Source organism: Prunus dulcis, chromosome 3 (genome assembly GCF_902201215.1).
Source record: "Prunus dulcis chromosome 3, ALMONDv2, whole genome shotgun sequence".
Lineage (NCBI taxonomy): Eukaryota > Viridiplantae > Streptophyta > Magnoliopsida > Rosales > Rosaceae > Prunus > Prunus dulcis.
In genome coordinates, this window is record NC_047652.1 from 15,400,636 (window position 1) to 15,418,503 (window position 17,868).

Genomic DNA, 17,868 nt, shown 5'->3' on the forward strand with positions numbered 1-17,868 from the left:
TCTTAGTTGTTCTATTCTGGGATGTCATTTTGAACCTCGACTCATTACATATAGGGCATGTATCCAACGTTTCATGCTCTTTGTAGAATAACATGCAATTATTTTTGCAAGCGTGGATTTTTTCATAACCCAATCCAAGACCATGCAACACCTTCTGTGCATGTTTATGATCTTTCGACAAACAATTGTCCGTCGGAAGCATTCTCTTGAAAACCCCCAAAAAGTAATCGAAACACAAGTTCGACATACGATACTTTTTTTTTCCGTGCATTAGCTCCACAATGGCAGTGAGAACGGAAAAATTCTCGCACCCCGGGTATAACTCTTGGTTGGCATTTTTTAACAGTTTTTCATACTGTTCAAACTCCGCACTGTCTATTGGTGTAGGCACGTCATCTTCCCCTTCCTGATTGATGTTGGTCGATGCAAATGGAAAAGCATCCTGTATAATACCCATGACTTGATCATTAGGATCCACAATAGGTTCAACATTGTCCACTCTTGGGGCATTTGAAGACGAAGCATGGTCTACTTGTTCGCCATGAAGATTCCAAATGCTATATGTTTCAATCATTCCATTCCTTACTAAATGAAATCCAACATTTTCAATTGTCTCAAACAACGTGTTGTTACACCTCCTACAAGGACAACGGATTCTAGTTGCACTCGGGTTGTGTCTACGTGCAAACTCAATAAAATCCTCGATTCCATCCAAGTATTCGTCTGCGCATCTATTCGGGTTCTGTATCCACCTTCTGCTCATAATTCCTGAAACCACAATCACGACACAACAATCACAACAACTTCATATGAAGTTATAATGTCACCTTATGCCTCCGGTAAGGGCCCTATCCCATTCGGGAATGCATAGTCCTGTCACGTAACCTACGGCTACATGAGATTAGATTTCGGCGTGGATTAATTTCGGCAGCATCTCGACACAGTTCTTGAAGTGGGCATAGGTATAAATACCTACGTACCACCCGAAGAACGTACCGAGATGAGATGACACCGAAATCTCCACAATCGAAACCTAATCCTGTAGCCGAAGATTATGTGACAACACTATGCATTACCAAACTGCCCAAGTAATGGGACAATTCAAGAATTAATTGGACCGCAGTCATGCCTTACGCATCCATGCACGAAATCCAACTAATCTCGAACGGGAAACTACGCGTTACTAAACATAAAAATAAAAGTACGAAGTTAATTTCAATTAACTTCGTACATCACAACACATTGTGCTACGTCACGCACAATTTCGCAACATTATAAACATATAACTTCACAAAAAAATTACAAACATAACAAACAAACTTTTACAATAACATACCTTCTCAATCGTTCTCCACTAATCACTAATCACAGATACCCCTAACGAGAACAAAATTAATAGCGTTAGTACGAATTTACATTAATACATTTAAACTAACTACCAAAAATACATACCAATTGAACGAACGTACTGAATTCACTGCAGAGCAGCGGCAAGGGGAGTGAGAGAGAGGCAGAATGCAATTTCTGCATTCTGCCTCTGCAATGGCAGAATGCAATTTCTGCATTCTGCCTCTGCAATGGCAGATACTAATATGAAGAAGAAGGACTTTGCCCGACTAAGAAGATGAGAATTCGTCGCGCAAAATGCCGTCGCAAAAGGGCACTTTTCCGTCGCACAAAACAACTTTTCCGTCGCGCAATTACGTGCCGACATCTGCTTTTTTTGCGCGACGAAAAACATTTGCCGTCGCACATAATTTCGTCACGCAAATTATATATTTCGTCGCGCAAGGTTTACATGACGTCGCGCAAATGGTCCATTTCATCGCGCAAAATCGCACCGGCATTAAACTTTTCGCGACGAAACTTAAGTCCGTCCCGCAAAAAATAATGTTATCCACCCTTCATTTTGGCGCCAAAAATAAGTAACCCTCGTTTTCTTACGCGACGGTTCATTTTTTCGTCGTGCTAAGTTGTCTTTTGAGACGAAATCTCTCGTCGCGCAGTTTTTTTACCGCCGAAAAAGAGTGCCAATTTTTTGTTAATCTTTACGCGACGAATGTTTATAATTGTCGCGCAATATTTTCATGCGCGACGATATTTGTCGTCGCGCAAGATTTTGGCGCCAACAAAATAAACCGGGCTTTTATGCATTACCTTTGCGCGACGAAATAAATTTAAGTCGCGCAAAGATTGTTTGCGCGACGAATCTATTTGTCGCGCTAGTTTTCTGTTGTTTGAGCGACAGAATTTTTTTTTCGTCGCATCAGTGTTTTTTGCGCGACGAAAATTTATTCGTCGCGCAAATATTAAATCGTACTAGTGTAAAATACAATGCGGAGTGAGTCCTACAAAAGTGTCCCTCAAATAAACTTATTTGAGGTGCATATTTCTCTTGTCACACTAATTTTTTTTTTTCATTAAAAAAAAAAATCACAAAATCAAGTGTGAAAATTTGATGTACATTTAGGCTGTCCTTAGGAATGATTGTACTGTAAAACCTTTTGTATGTCTCAAAGTAGACAACATAACACTTCAAAGAAATTCCCCATCCATCATCATAAGGTTATCATTATATCTGAGCTGCAAAAATTTCCCACATGTATTTCATTTATTGGAGGCCAGTTTGACAAGCATGTATGGTGGAGAATATGGAATAGCCTGTACCATATTATAGTTGTTGTTTGGTACAGCTCTATACCATACAAATGATGCTCATTCCCCATTCAATCAGAACCATTTGATCAGCTGGCCCTACAATCAAACTTTGTTGAAATTTTTTATTAAAAAAAAGAAAAAAAAAAAAAGATGAAGGGCATCCCGATTGAGTCGTCCAAGTCATGGAGCACAATTTTATTTTATTTATTTTATATTTTTGCTCTCCCTCCCGACAACCAAAAGAAATAAGCAGCAGCATTTTAACGAAAAAAGTAAAGCTATTAAATGAGAATGAATCATCTCATAAGGCTGGATTTGGTTGTAATATTCAATTCAAATGGGGTCCACGGATTTGACTGTTAAACTAAAAAACAAGTGCACAATATTTTTCTTGTATAATTCCAAAGTTCTTGAAAGATATTGACCTGCGCATACAAAGAAACAGTAGTAGAAGTAGTGGCGGCCTTGGAGAGTTTTTGTTTTTGTTATCTGAGAAGGAACAAGTAATTTGCCCCTCAAAATTGTGAATTTTTACCTTAATGTATGAAGAACATTACTAAAATTAGATATGTAAGACTTTACTTTTTCTGTTGTTGTTGTTGCTTGCTGCTAGAAACACATTAAAGAGTTAGAGATGCTATTGCACAACACTTACGTCAAATTAATCTATTTTTAACCCATAAGCTAAGGGAAAGGGAAAGTTAGATGCCAAATTTAAACATCACTGTAAGCTTAGCTTTATGAAACAAATGATTAAGACATATATGAAATCTCAAATAAGATCTTGTGAGAGCGGAAGATACATGGATATTATCCAAGTTATGGAGTCTCAGGGCAAGTCTCGTGACCAAATCGGTGTTTGGGGTCTTTGAGTTTGAGTATGAGCGTGAGGTAGAGTTAGGGCATGTTTGACAGTGTTTCTGGAAGGACTAAAAGTGTTTTCTAGTAGTGTTTCTAGATCATAGAAGCATTTTTTGGAGAAGCACTCCCAAGTGTTTTTCCATGAAGCACTTTGATTTCTTATGAAAATTTGAACGTTTTTATGAGCATAAGTGATTCCTAAAAAAACAGTCCCTAATGAGAAGTTAGTGAGAGAGAGAGAGAGAGAGAGAGAGTTAAAATTTGCTTTCCAAAACAACTTCTCTACATCTAAAGAGGAGTTTTTTTTAAAACTTGGCTCCTTAAAAATAAAAAGGAGCCTCTCTCCGAAGTTTTTTTTTAAAAACAAAAAACAAAAAACAAAAAACCTAGACTTAGCCTCCCTTCTCTCTCTCTCTCTCTCTCTCTCTCTCTCTCTCTCTCTCTCTCTCTCTACCTACCTACCTACCTACTTATTTCTCCCATTTCTCATCTACTGGATTTGGGGTCTTAATTGTGGGGAGGTTATTTGTGTCTAGATCTGTTTTCGATCTTGGTTTTTTACCCAAATATCCTTGGATTTGTGATTTTGTTGGTTGGTCTTTTCTTGTAGAGTGACTGGCCGCAATCTCAGTTGTGCTCTCTACCTCCAAGCTAGCGATGACGGTTGTGGTGGCAGATGCAGCAAAGGTTGTGGTAGTGGCTCTGTTGGTTTTTTGTTATTGTTTGTTTGCATTTTTCTTATTTTGTAATAATTGCATCAACTCCCTATGAGTTGAGTGTTTGATTGTTTTCTAGTTCGTACTTATATTTTGTACTTGTGAGTGTTTAAAAGTTGAGTTATATTAGTAGATTTAGCAATGTGATTCATGTCTGGTTTGTTCAGCATATGGCTTTTATGTTGAAATTTCTTTGACCTTTTGTAGCATGTATCTCAATTAACCTTTTGTGGTGATTATGCTTCCATTTGTGGGTATTTTTATTTGCCCGTATGGCTAATGATCTTTGTGCCTCATTTATGAATACATTTATCACTTTTCTCTATTAAAAAAGAAAAAGAAAAAGATGCTCCTACTCAAAGAAAATGGGATTTGTTTTGAGTATCCTTAGTTTTAAGGTCCAAATATTTTCCTTTTATTTTTATCAAAGATGGATTCAGATTTTCAAACCTGTCAATCTCACCTTTATCCTCTGGTCGCATATCAAATAGTTCACCCCCAATCCATGAAGCCAAATTTTTACTTTTATTATTCACCACAAAAAAAATAAAAAAAATAAAAAAAAACCGTTGACTCTGTCATTGTATTAAGAGTGCTGCTATTTGTATTGACTACATTGTATATCATCTCTCTATACAGGTGAGGTCCACCTTTATTAGAGAAGTGGTCAACAAAATGATCAACAAATATGGTACATATAGTATTATTAGACCTGTGTTATTCTTATTTGTAAAAATAGGGTATATTTTCTTTATTTATAAGACATAAATGCCAATTATATACTTATATTCTCAATTTTTGTTGTTTCTAGTACTTATATAGTTAAATGAACGTGCTTATACCTCTATGAGAGGTGCGTCTAGGGTTTCTAGGGGCATAGCATATATATATATATATATATACAACTATAATGAACCTTAATTAGAGAAGAAGCAGATCTGCAGATATATTTGAAGTAGTGATGGTAGTTGTATAATTGATTAAGCATTGAGAGAGAGAGAGAGAGAGAGAGAGAGAGAGATGTGAAAGTCCACTTTTATTATGTGATGTGAGCATTCGAAGAAAGAAACTGAAGGAGCGGGGGTCTATTATGCCTTCCCCTTTAAACGAGCGAATGTATTGAAGGTGAAAGACCACCACGAAATTAAAAGAACGTACTGTTGACTTTCCCATAACCCGACACACAAACCCTACCAACCTTCAATTTCAATTTCATTCACTTCCACTTGCGCCCTTTTGTACCTCTTCCACAAAGTGACCCAGATTGTTTGCTGCTAAATACAAATTTGCTATGAAAACAAATATTAAATTAACAAGAATCACAATATTATTAGACCTAACAATAATAGTAATTTTGACAAACGATATGATATTTACAAGATTCTTTTATAACTTACCAATATACCCACACAACAGACCAATACATCCACAACAAAGCTACATAATAATTAGGTATTGAACTCATCATAAATATATATCATCTTCACTATCCATATGAATCAAACTTGAGACCACCTTCAATCGACTGAAAATAAATACAACTAAACCAAAGGCTAGTTGTTCTATACCATGTACATTAAGAAAACCCTCATTGTCAACTATAAGATATGCAATGTCAATTTTGTACTCTGAAGGGTAATAAGGTGGCAGTATCTCTACCATGAACCGTGGTGGCAGAATCCACTTTTTTTTTTTCTTTGTTCTTTTTATGTTATTTGTTTTGGTAGTTTTAAAGAAATAAAATGCATACTATTTTTTTTTTTTTAAAGAACTCTATTTGTCAATTAAAACAGGATAAAATGTCAATTTTAATGCATACCCACTTGCTCTCCACACTGTAGGTTTTGTCTCTTAATTCCTCTGCTGCATTTGCTTGCCTCACCACATGCATGTATGTGGAGGTTTCTATGGCTGCATATCGAATTTACCCTACCTGAATTTCGAATTTTTTGATGGAAAAGCCTATGCAGGTTTGGTGGGTCTGCATCTTAAATTTGAAACAGATCAAGAGCCCAAATCAAATGAGAGTATAAGAAGAACTTAAAAATATTAACTGGGCTTTGCTTGTTTTTTTCCTTTCATTTATGTTGTCTAAAATTGTTTAATCTTTGCATGCATACTGCACCATGAAATGATCCTGACCATTAAAATTACTTTGGCTACATGCGAGTAAATTCTTCTGGGGATATACCGGGAGGCAGGAAGTATCAGGAGAAGACTACACCGAAGAAGGTGGGTCTTCCCCTTTCAGTTATGGCTTCACTGCAACAGATAAAGTTGAAAAGGAAAAGCCTCTTCCATTGCTAGGCAATTTTTTAATTGTCAAATCCCCTTTTAAGCAGCTTTGTTTTCCGGAAAACTTTCTACTGTAACCTTGGGTTTACAAAAATAATATATGCAAAGTTTTTGTTAAATGAGTGGGGGTCATTTTCTTCAGCTGTAATAATTGTGATGCTAATAAGCACTGCTTTTTCTTAGAAAATGACTGAAAAAGTTGTTCACAATCCTTAATTGGAGAGAAAGTTGTGATAGTTATCAAGAGTGAAAGTAAAAAAGAAATATTTATTGTTATAAAACATTAAAAATCTTAATTTCCCAACATGTGAAGTTCATGCTTAAAAAAAAAATACAGTGTCAGTTAACGGAGTTTAGTTCAGTTAAAAATAGTGTTTACTTGTAGATCAGTCGTCTCAGGTTAAAGCACAGTGCCAGTTAACTGGGTCTAATTCAATTAAAAAGAATCTTCACTAGTAGATCAGTCGTCTCAGATTTGCAGTAGTAGTAGAAAATGAAGATGTTAATTTTCAGTTGTTATTTTGAATCGGGAATAGCTTTTCCTACTTGATCAAATTGATTCAGTGTTAGAATTATATGAATATTATGATATGATTTGGAAGGATGGAACAACATTCTACGCTTTGAAGTTGACCAGTGAATGAATAAATAAGGCAGAGAAAAGGGATGGTGAAAGAGTGTGGTTAACAATAGAAGGCCCATTCCTCGAAAAGAGAGTAATAAATGAGAAGCGGCAGAAGGACACAGGACTTTTTGGGCAGAACAGAAAAGATCGTCCAATGTGAAAGTGAGAGGTGAGGAAATGATTTTGTAATCGATTGCTTTATGATTGATGAACCTTTGACATAAATAAAAGTTCAAATTCAAAAACCCAAAAACAAATTATTTTTTTTATAAAAAAAGTACATGTTTTAGAGAGAGAGAGAGAGAGAGAGAGAGAGAGAGAGAGGGAGAAGGTGGACAAAAAAATAGATGAATTTTCAAAGCTCTTTCAGCTTTTGCTTTTTCTCCTTTCTGACAAGAAAAAGTGGAAGAAAAAGGAAAGTCCATTATATATTATGAGGCTATGATGACGATATGATATGATAATGCATGCCTTCCTTCTTCATATATGCATGTGTCAGTGTCTTCGTTGGATTTACAGACTGTGATTTCCTTTCAGTTCTGTTCTTATATTTTCTTTTAATCGTTCTGCAAATCGTAAAACATTTCAGTTTTTTACTGTGGTTACTTGGACTTGGACCTAGTTAGTAGGTGGCAGTGAAAATGAGGCAAAACTAGAGCCATAGGCTGTACAATTGTGCAGGAGGGAGCTTTCACATCACACCTTGTTAAGAGAGAAAGACAGAGAGAGAGAGAGAGAGAGAGAGAGAGAGAGAGGCTGACATTTATCCTTGAGGAAAGTACACGACCCTATTGTCTTACCAGCATTTAAGGGGTGTATGAATACTACTTACCATAATAGTGATAATCTGTTCTAGCATTGTTTTCTGTTTATTTCTACCAGTTTGGCCCATTGTGATAGCTCATTGGGCTTGTTCTATTTTGGTTAATACAACCTTTTACATGTTGCACCTAAACTTTACTAGGTCATCCGATTTCCAAGTTGCCACAATAAATTTTTCTCTAACAATGGCAGGGTTGGATGGGGGGAGGGTAGGGTTTCTTTTGTTTTGTTTTTTTAGTTCTAAAAGGTTTTAAAGAGTACATTACTGAGACACTCTTAACAAATTAGGTATGTGTACGAAACATGATCGTTTCCAACAATTTTTTGACGGATTTAGCATCATGTCACACTTATGATTATAAATCGAGATGGCAAATTGAGAATTGGGTTTATAGTTGACATATGAAATATTTTCACTATTTTTGTTTACCCAAGCCCTTTTGGTTAAGTGGAAACGAGTTGCAGAAAACCAAAATAAACACTTTTAAAATAAAATATTTACATAAGCATCAACCTATAAGGTTACAATAATTCACGAGTAGCAATACATAAATTCACAAAACAAGAAAGTATACAAAACTCACCCCGACTAAACTATATACAACATGTCAATAAAAGAGAATCAAAAGTTTAGATGTGAACATGGTTCACAATAAATACAATAGAAAAACTTTCTTGAGCCCGACTAAACACAATAAACACAATACAAAAATAAAACACATTTTCACAAACATGTTTGGGTACCTAGTAACGTCGACCAGCTTAAGCCTACTCCTGAGCGGCTCGTCAATCAATCAACACTATCGTTTAGTCCTTCCTTGGGTTAAAGGCAAGGCTAAAACTAATTAAACTAAATTAATTAAACAAAACAAAAAATTATAATAAATAAGAGAGCGATAGGAACATTTGCATTGATTTGGAGTCAACCGAAAAGAAAAAATGGGAGGAGGTTGAGCTATTTATAGGAAAGAAAAGATTAAATGGATGGCCATGATTGTTTTCAAAACAAGAATTAATAGTGGAATAATTTGGACTATCTAGATTGAAGGCTTTGGACTGCAGATAATGGATGGTCAAATATTAAATACGAGATTTGATCAAACATACGAGATTGATTCTATGTAGTGAAAAAAGATACCAGGTATTAGGGCTCGTCAATGGGCCAGGTCGGATTAGCTCGACTCAAATTTAATGGGCTTGGGCCGGGCCGGGTTGGTCTTTAAAAAGGAGAGGGAAAATATTAGGTCGGGCTGGGCCGGGTTTTTTTAGAAAATTCAAAGCCCAAGCCTGACCTATGAGCTGGCTTGAGAAAGCCCATCGGACCGGGCCGGGCCTAAACAGGCCCTACTTCATTAAAAAAAAAATCATAAACTTAATCATAAGGGCATTTTAGTCCAAATTTGAGATTAAACTCACTTAATTCTAATATTTTTACTTCAAACCAAATTCATAAAACACCCAATAAAGTCAGATAACTTATAAGATTTTCCACAAAAATAATAAAATCAAGTATTATTTTTGAGGTTATTACATAATTAGATTGTAATACGTTTTAAGAAATAATTTTAAAAAATAATAAGTATCAAAAATATATATTTTTAAAGGATGGTATGAATAAATATGCAAATATTTGGTGATGTGTTCAAGAAAAGCATGATTATATTTGGTGGTATGATTATGTTTCGTGATATGATTATATTTGGTGATGTGATATGTATATATATATATATATATAATTGTTGAATTAATAATTGACACAAATTAATGTGCTAATCATCCAATTATAAACTAGGAATGAGTAAATAAAAGTAAATGAAATGAAACAAATTATATATGCGATTTAAGTGATATAATTCTAAATCTAAACTCTTATTTATACATAATTACATATGTATGCGGGCCTAACGGGCCGGGTTTTTGTGAGCGGGCTGGGCCAGGCTTTCTTGGGCTTAATTGGGTTGGGCCTATGGGGCGGGCCGGGCTTCAGAAACCCAAGTCCAAGCCTAGCCCGGCCCAAGGTGGGCTGGGCCATCTCAAAGCCCATAATGGACCGGGTCAGGCTTTTTTCGATGGGCCGGGCGGGCCCCCATCGGCCCATGAACCCGCGGGCCAAATGATGAGGCCTACCTCGTATGGCCAAAAAAGGCATGTGGTTTGGATTAATGGCTTAGATTAATGAACAACGAAGATTGAACCATGTCGCCGATCCATTTATGTTACACCCCGACTCTAAATTAAATTCCTAAATTAAATTTCTTAATTTAATTAATTTTGAATTTACGGATTTACCCTTGGGGTAGGGGTATTTTGGTTATTTTCTTACCCGGAAAGAGTTTGGAGCAATAATTGATATTTTTGGGTAGATCGTATTGAGTTGAGTCCGTAGACACGTAGTGGGCTCGATTCGGAGTTGTAACGAAGAAGTTACGATCAAAACATCGACAATGGCAAAACCGTAAATATTTCGAAGTTGATTTTTTTTAAAAACCAGATTTTTCCTCTCTCTCTCTCTCTCTCTCTCTCTCTCTCTCTCTCTCTCTCTCTCTTTCTCTCTCTCCCCTGCGAACAGACCCTCTCCCCCATTTTTTTTTCTTCTCTCACGACAGCACCTTCACGCCTCCACCATCGCTACCACACACCTGCAAACTGAGCGGCACCTGTTCCGTTGGAACCACCACACTTCCTTTTTTCCGTTCCAACCCACCGCCACCTCGAACCGCCGCTGCCGTCGCCGAAAACAGCCACAAAATGAAGCTATTTTGACAGTTTTTCAACAAACTTTCGGCCTCTTGTTCTCTCTCATTTCTCCCCCAAATTTGACTAGTAAGGTATGGTTTTCAACCTATTTTACATACTCTAGCTGATGGTTGGGTAGAATTTCGTTAATTTTGAGCTTAGGTCAATTGAATTTCAACTTAGGGTTCGGCCGGTTTTGGATTTCTGATTCCGGCCACCTCTGGTCACTTTTTGGGGTAGGCCCTAGAACAAAAGTGACTCCAAATAGGGTGTTGTACCTAGGATAGGAGTCTTGTGCCGAGGTGTTGAGTTTTTCCGACGAAGGGTTATCGCTTTGGACACCCACGCGCTGCCAGCGCGTGTGGCGGCGCGTGGGCACTGTAGCAAACTTGCATTTTTGTCCCAATGCGATCTCCTGGTTGTCACGAGTGCGTAGGATTTGCGGATCATGAATCGGAGCCCCGGATGTTCCGATTCAATAATTTAAAGTTTGAAGATTTTTCGATAACCGTCCGATCGTGAGCGATCTGCGATCTAACCGTCCTTTTCGGACCAAACTTACGGGACATGTGTCTTAAACCTTGTGGAACTCTTAGGAACTTCCAGTTTGTTCCGTTCCTCGTACACTCGCTAGAAACCCGGGAAATTAGGATTTTAATTCAAGTTCTCGTTCGAAACACTTTGTATTAATCTCGTATTCGTATTCTGAAATAGGTACTCCGACCACGCATACGCAGCAGGCGGACCCTCTCAGGGTCAGCAGTGTGGGACTACTTGTGAGTGGACTTTGTTTTCAACTTATAAGCATGGTTTTATAATGAGAATTTTATGCATATGAATTAAATAGTTATTGAAATGCATGTTATATTTAATAGTTAAATTCTTTATTTTCACAAAGTATTGGTAATATATTTTGGGTTTTGACATATTTGAGTATCTTGAGTATGTATATATGGATTTTGAGAATTTATATATATGTTTGGCTATGTGTGGGGTACTTGGGTTGTTGAGATGAGATTTTGGAAAGTGATGAGTATAGAATGTCAGTTTGGAGTGCTATAAGCACTACCCTATGTACCTCCCCTGATTTGGAACTTGGATACGGAAACTTGAGATACTTGGAATGTCGGAACCCGGGGCATCCTTGACGGGATGTTGCTGTAGACCCTTGATTGGGTAGTCTGCGCGCGTAGGACTGGTCACAGACGTACGAGTTTTGAGGGTATCGACTGTACGTGCTGGCTGAGAGTTAGTCCCCCGGTTGGACGGCTCGTTCCCTAGTTACATGGTGAATTGAGGACTCTTCATGGGGACTCTGCCATGGTGACTAGTCAAACAATCCCCCGGTTGGATTGTTTCCCCGGTACAACTAGGTGTTGGTCATATTTATATTATTATTATATATATTATATATATCTCTTATATTATATTTATATATATATATTTACATATGTATATAACTATTCATTCATTCTTGTTTTTCGGTAAGGATACTTCCTTGCCGGTCGTGCCAATGGGTACGCTTTCGAGAGTTTGGTTTGGGACTTATAATATTTAATTGGTGGGTTTGTTTAGTGTTCTGTTTGGATTTCGAACTTGGCATTACATTCATGGATATTAAACAGTGAACTGAACTTTATTTTTGTCCACTCACATTTTTCTGTTTTGCGCCCCCAGCCAGTAGTCGACTGAGCTCTGCAGCTGAGCCGGATCGTGTGCTCACGAGCCTTGAGCCTTCGTAGGATTCCTTCATTCTGTTTCCCTTGAACTTTGTTTTTGTTGTATTTAAATTCCTTAGATATGCTCTGTTATAGCCCTTGCTAGGGTTTGATCTTTGAGGCCGGAGGCCTTTGTTGTAAACTGTTTATTTGCTTTAAAGCATGCTGCTGGTTGGGTACCTTAAACTGTGAATTTTGAGCATGTTGAATTTTTGGGGAATTGTTCAATTTACAGGGGAGACTCTGTCAAAATTTTTGGTAGAAAGTCTCGATTCTTAGTAAGTGGGCCCGGCATCGGGGAGATGTCGGCAACGAGACGGGATTCGCTCCGGTTTTTGAGAATTCCGAGACGGGTCTTGTCAATTTAGAACACATGTGGATCAGATTTAGGGGTCTAGGGCTCGAGGTTTCGGACTTCAAGCCCTTACTTAATTATTATATATGAGTGGAACTTCGGTCCCTCATTGTACATGAATTATAAACTCTGATTTTTTTTTTTCTTCATAAAATTAATATGTTATTGTGGAGTAAAGTATTAAATTAAATACAAAATTAGTAAAATACTCATTTCTAGACATAAAACTATAAATATACCATATTCTCTTTAATGTATATAAACACACTCAAAATAAATCCAAAAATTGACAGCTGTCGATTTTTTAAATTTAATAGTAATGTTGGATTATTGTTTTGCCCTTTTGCCCAAAATAAACCTAGCTTCGAGGCTCAATTAAGATAATCGACAATTGCCTTTTCAAAATCTTGGAGTTGGTCTATGAGAAATTAACGAGCGCCTGATTTAACTAACCTCCTCTTCGGAGTCACAGCTCTAATTTTCATTGCTTTCTGGATCTCTCACTCGAGTTCTCACAGATCTTGCAACTATTTCTAGATCTCATAGCTCAATCTCTCGCATCTCAGTCACAGGCAAGGTCGTTTACAACTCAGGAGGTGGACTCGGGTCTTGATCCATGAGGCCGACTCTTTCCTCCACCGACAATGATGCGATGGGGAGGCCTTTTCTTCGTTCAGTGAGATCATCGAATTGAAGATCATCAATGACCGTGAGACCGAGAGGTCTAGGGGCTTCATCTTCGTCACCTTCAACAATGAGAAGGCCATTAGGGACGCGATAGAAGGCATAAGCGGCCAGAACCTCGACGGTCGTAATATCACCGTCAACGAGGCCCTGTCTCGTGGAAGTGGGGTGGTGGTGGCGGTAACGAAGGTTACAGCCATGAAGGATATGGCAGTGTTGGCTACAGAGGAGGCGGTCATCGTGAAGGCAGTGGGGATAGCGTCTCGATGACGATTTGGTTTAGGCCACTTGGGTAATTTGAATTGATATTCATTTGATTTTTGAATTGTGATTTTAATTTCTTTTTGTTTATAATTTGGATTGATTTCAAATTCGGTTTGGTTGTGAATTTGATCTTGTGTTTTGGTTCGAGCTGTGAATTAAAAATCTGTGATATTGGATTCGGTTTTCATATTAATTATGGTATCCTATTTCAGTTGAATCTGAGTATATTTGTGCTGGAATGGTGTTATTACATTGCTCATCTCAGCAGCTCTTCTGTCTCAACTGTCAGTAGTCCTCATTCCTTCCTAGTTCCTAGTCATAATTGAGAGAGTACTGCCTTGCCTTGTTTTGCCCTTGCTCCTTACTTTATTGATGATGATTGATGTTGTCACATTAGCTGAAGCTAAAGCTATATATGCTGCTAGTATTAACTATTGCATTTCATGCTCTTTGCTTTCCAAATTTCTAATGAATATGCATCCTGGTTGATGATAGTCTTAGATTGCTCAATATTTATTAAAAAATACTGCCATTTTCCCCATTTTGGCTATGCTTTTTGTTTCTCTTTTGCCTTGCCTTTTTCATGTGAGAAGGAAGAGATTGCTCGCCGTGGGTAATTCAGACTAAGAATATATATTGGTAGAAAACTATATATTGAATAGATTCTGCATACAGCAACTTATTTTAAACATTAGATGATTTGACCGAGCAATCTGTTTTAATGAGTTATGCAAGCATGACATGACAAGTTGCTAGTGAGTTTGTTTCTTCACTTTAAGTGCGTATTAATTTGTGTGGAAGGAAGGCTTCAATTTTTCACGTTGTAGTGTACAATTGCATTCCTACCTTCCTATATACCGAATCAAAGATTAAGTAATTGAGAAATGGAAGACGATCCTGTAAAAGATCTAATATTGATATTTTTTTTTTCAATAGAACATATTGAACATCTACAAAGTGAAAAGGAAAAACAACAATTTATGAGGGTTGGGTTAGTACTTGGAAATTCTGAGTTGGATTAGGTTTTTAGCTTAGTTGAATTAAATTTTTTTTAAAAAAACTCTCCCAAGGTTGTTTTGTGAGTTGACTGCAATTTTCATTGTAGACTTACTTTGCAGCTACATTGCTGTGAAAGATGAGCTTTTTCAAAAAAGAAAAATAGAAAAATTAATTTTCATCTGCCCTGGACCATACTAAATACCTTTGAGTCTTTTAGTTCTCTACTTCTTTTTCTTAAGAAGCTACAGGCTTGTTTAATTTATGTTTACTTTTTAGTCAAGAACAACTCAAAAATTTTAGATTGACATTTCCTGTGGTCAAAGTCTTTGGGTCCTATCTTGGATCTGTTAATGCAATAAATTTTCAATTGAGCTCTTTAGCATGTGTCAATTTTCACTGATGCAGGAACAAGATTAGTCTAGATGTAATGAAGGTAACATTTTCAGTTAGTAGAAAACAGTCTCTAAAGCTTACTTTCAGAAGCTATGAAGCTGTGCTATAGTGAGGTAGCTGGTTTACGAACATGGAGTTTTTGCAGTTGTACACTTTTATCGTACATATTATGCAAAGGAAATGATGTAGTTAACTTCCAATAAGTGGTATGAACTGTTCATATCCTGCAATTGAGTTGATTTCTATGACATAGCATTAACAATGTACTTCTATGACATAATATAAATAGATGTTTCAGTAACAAAGCATGCTCCATATTTTGCTCTATATATAGTTGTGCACTTGAAGTTTATGATATGCAGAATATGATTTTTACTAGGAAGATAGTTCTAGGAAATAGTATGATAGGACCCGACCCAAATTTCACTTGGAATACGAGCCGAACCCTGTTCGTGTCCGACACTTGGCGGGTGCCGGGCACAATGACTAAATTGCCCTTCTAGTTAAAATTCAAGTTTATTACAAGTTCAACTTCTACCGAAAAATCGGCAAAGTCTCCTCTGCAATTTGATCATTTCCCAGAATTTTCAGATGTCAAAAGCATAAATATACATATCCCAACTGCCAGCATGCTTCCAATTTAAGATCCAAACAGTTCTGATAAACTAAACGGCCTCAGGCCACAAAGAAAGTCCTAGGGCAAATTATCAGAGCAACTAATTCAGGAATATACAACAGAACAATTTGATTTCAAAAGAAAATTCTATAAAAAAGGAAGAGTGGAGCGGAGTGTAGAATCTGCCCGGTGGTGGCGCTCTGGTGCACGTCTATTGCCTGGGGCGGAAAACATTTAAAAATGTGAGTGGACAAAAATAAAGGTCTAGAAAATAGCATATGAACATACTAACCCCACTGTAAAAACAGTTATGCAAAACTGAATTTTCCTCTTTATTATATTCATACTAAAATCAATGCATTCACATATTTATATACGTATATGCCAATCATACTCAAGGTCAATAAAACTCTCTTAAAAGCATTGAAATCAATTTAAAAATACCACCTAGGTGTACCCCTTTAATTCTGTCAATTCATGATATCCGTCAATTCCCGATAATCCGTTAATTCCTGATAATCCCTTGGCAGGTCTCGGTGACACAAAGTCATCCCGAGCCTCAAACTGGCAGAATTCAGGGGACAGTAGTCAACCTGATCCGCATTCCTGGCTCCCACGGTCCCCGCGTCCCCAAAACTCGTGAGGCAAATGTCAAGTGCGCTGACAAAATTAACAGCAACCTGGATGTCCGTGGACATCGTCATATCCGAAGGCAACATAAACTGAAGGCAACTTGGATGTCCGTAGACATCGTCTTATCTGAAGGCAACCTGTTTCTATAACTGGGTACCTAAGGTAGCTTAAGAAAATATAAAATTTCTGAAAGATCTGATGAATAACTGAATTTTTTGTTAAATCTAGAACTCTGCTGCCATTTATCTGATATATATATATATATATATATATTTCAATCTTTACTTTCCATATCTTTTTAGCATATTCAACTAGGTAGCATCTAAATAAAGATATTTAACTTCAACAAATCATGCTAGGAAAACCATAATCAATAAAACTTGTTCAAGATCAAATAATGAAATTCATTTGCATAAATTCATTCATAAAAGAAAAGTCCACTCACTCCTGGTTCGAGCTAGCTGGACCTCCTGAAGGTCCCTCATGCGGGTCTGCCTAGCCCCGGGTGCCTTGGCTAGACGATCAATTCCATCTCTAAAGCCCTCGAACGAAGCTTTCTGTCACTTGAAAACCTAAAAAATTTAGTTTCAAAAACAACGAAATTGGAATGGATTCATGTTAGGTTTTCGAGGGATGACACAAAGAGAAGGTAGGAGAGTAGTTTAGGTGTAATTACCTGAGCTATGGAGGCTGGAATCCGCCTGAAAATACCCCCAAAATTTCTGGGTTCGAAGCTGCCTGTTTTCGGGCTCAACTTTGGCTCGATTTTCTGGTTGATTCGCTTGGAATCAAGGCTGGATATGGGTATTTATGGGAAGAGAAGAAAGAGGCGAAGAGTTTGCAAGTTGTGGCACTCGATTTGGTGGCCAGACGGAGGAGAAATGGTTGTCTGAAAATGGCTGTTTGAAACATTTGCAAGAAGAAGAAGAAATCTGGGTTTAAAAATTCTGAACTTCGAAAAATTTATGATTGTGCCACTGAACTTCGTTTGATCGTAACTTTTTCGTTACAACTCCGATTTGAGCCCACTACGTGTCCACGGACTCATCTCGACGTGCTCTACGTAACGATACAATTGAAATCCCCAAATTTCTTCTCTAGCGAAAAGTCAAATTTTGACCCAATAAAATATTCCCGGGTTAAATAGTCTTTTCCCATAATAAATTAATAATTAAAAATTGATTTAGGATCGGGTTGTTACATAGTATTAACAGTGTACTTTTTTTTTTCCTTGTAAAGGTATTTCCTTTTGCCTTTGTGATTGTTCCTGGTGAAAATATGGACAATTAGAGGTGGTTTCTGCACAGGATATCGGATGTCTTACTGGGTTTTTTTGTTTTTGTTTTTTTGTTGTTGTTGTTGTGTGTGTATGAAATGGTATTAACAATGTTTTCTATGAAATGGTATTAACAATGTTTTATATGAAATGATATTAACAATGTTTTCTATGGAATTATATTAACAATGTACTTCTATGAAATGATATTAACAAT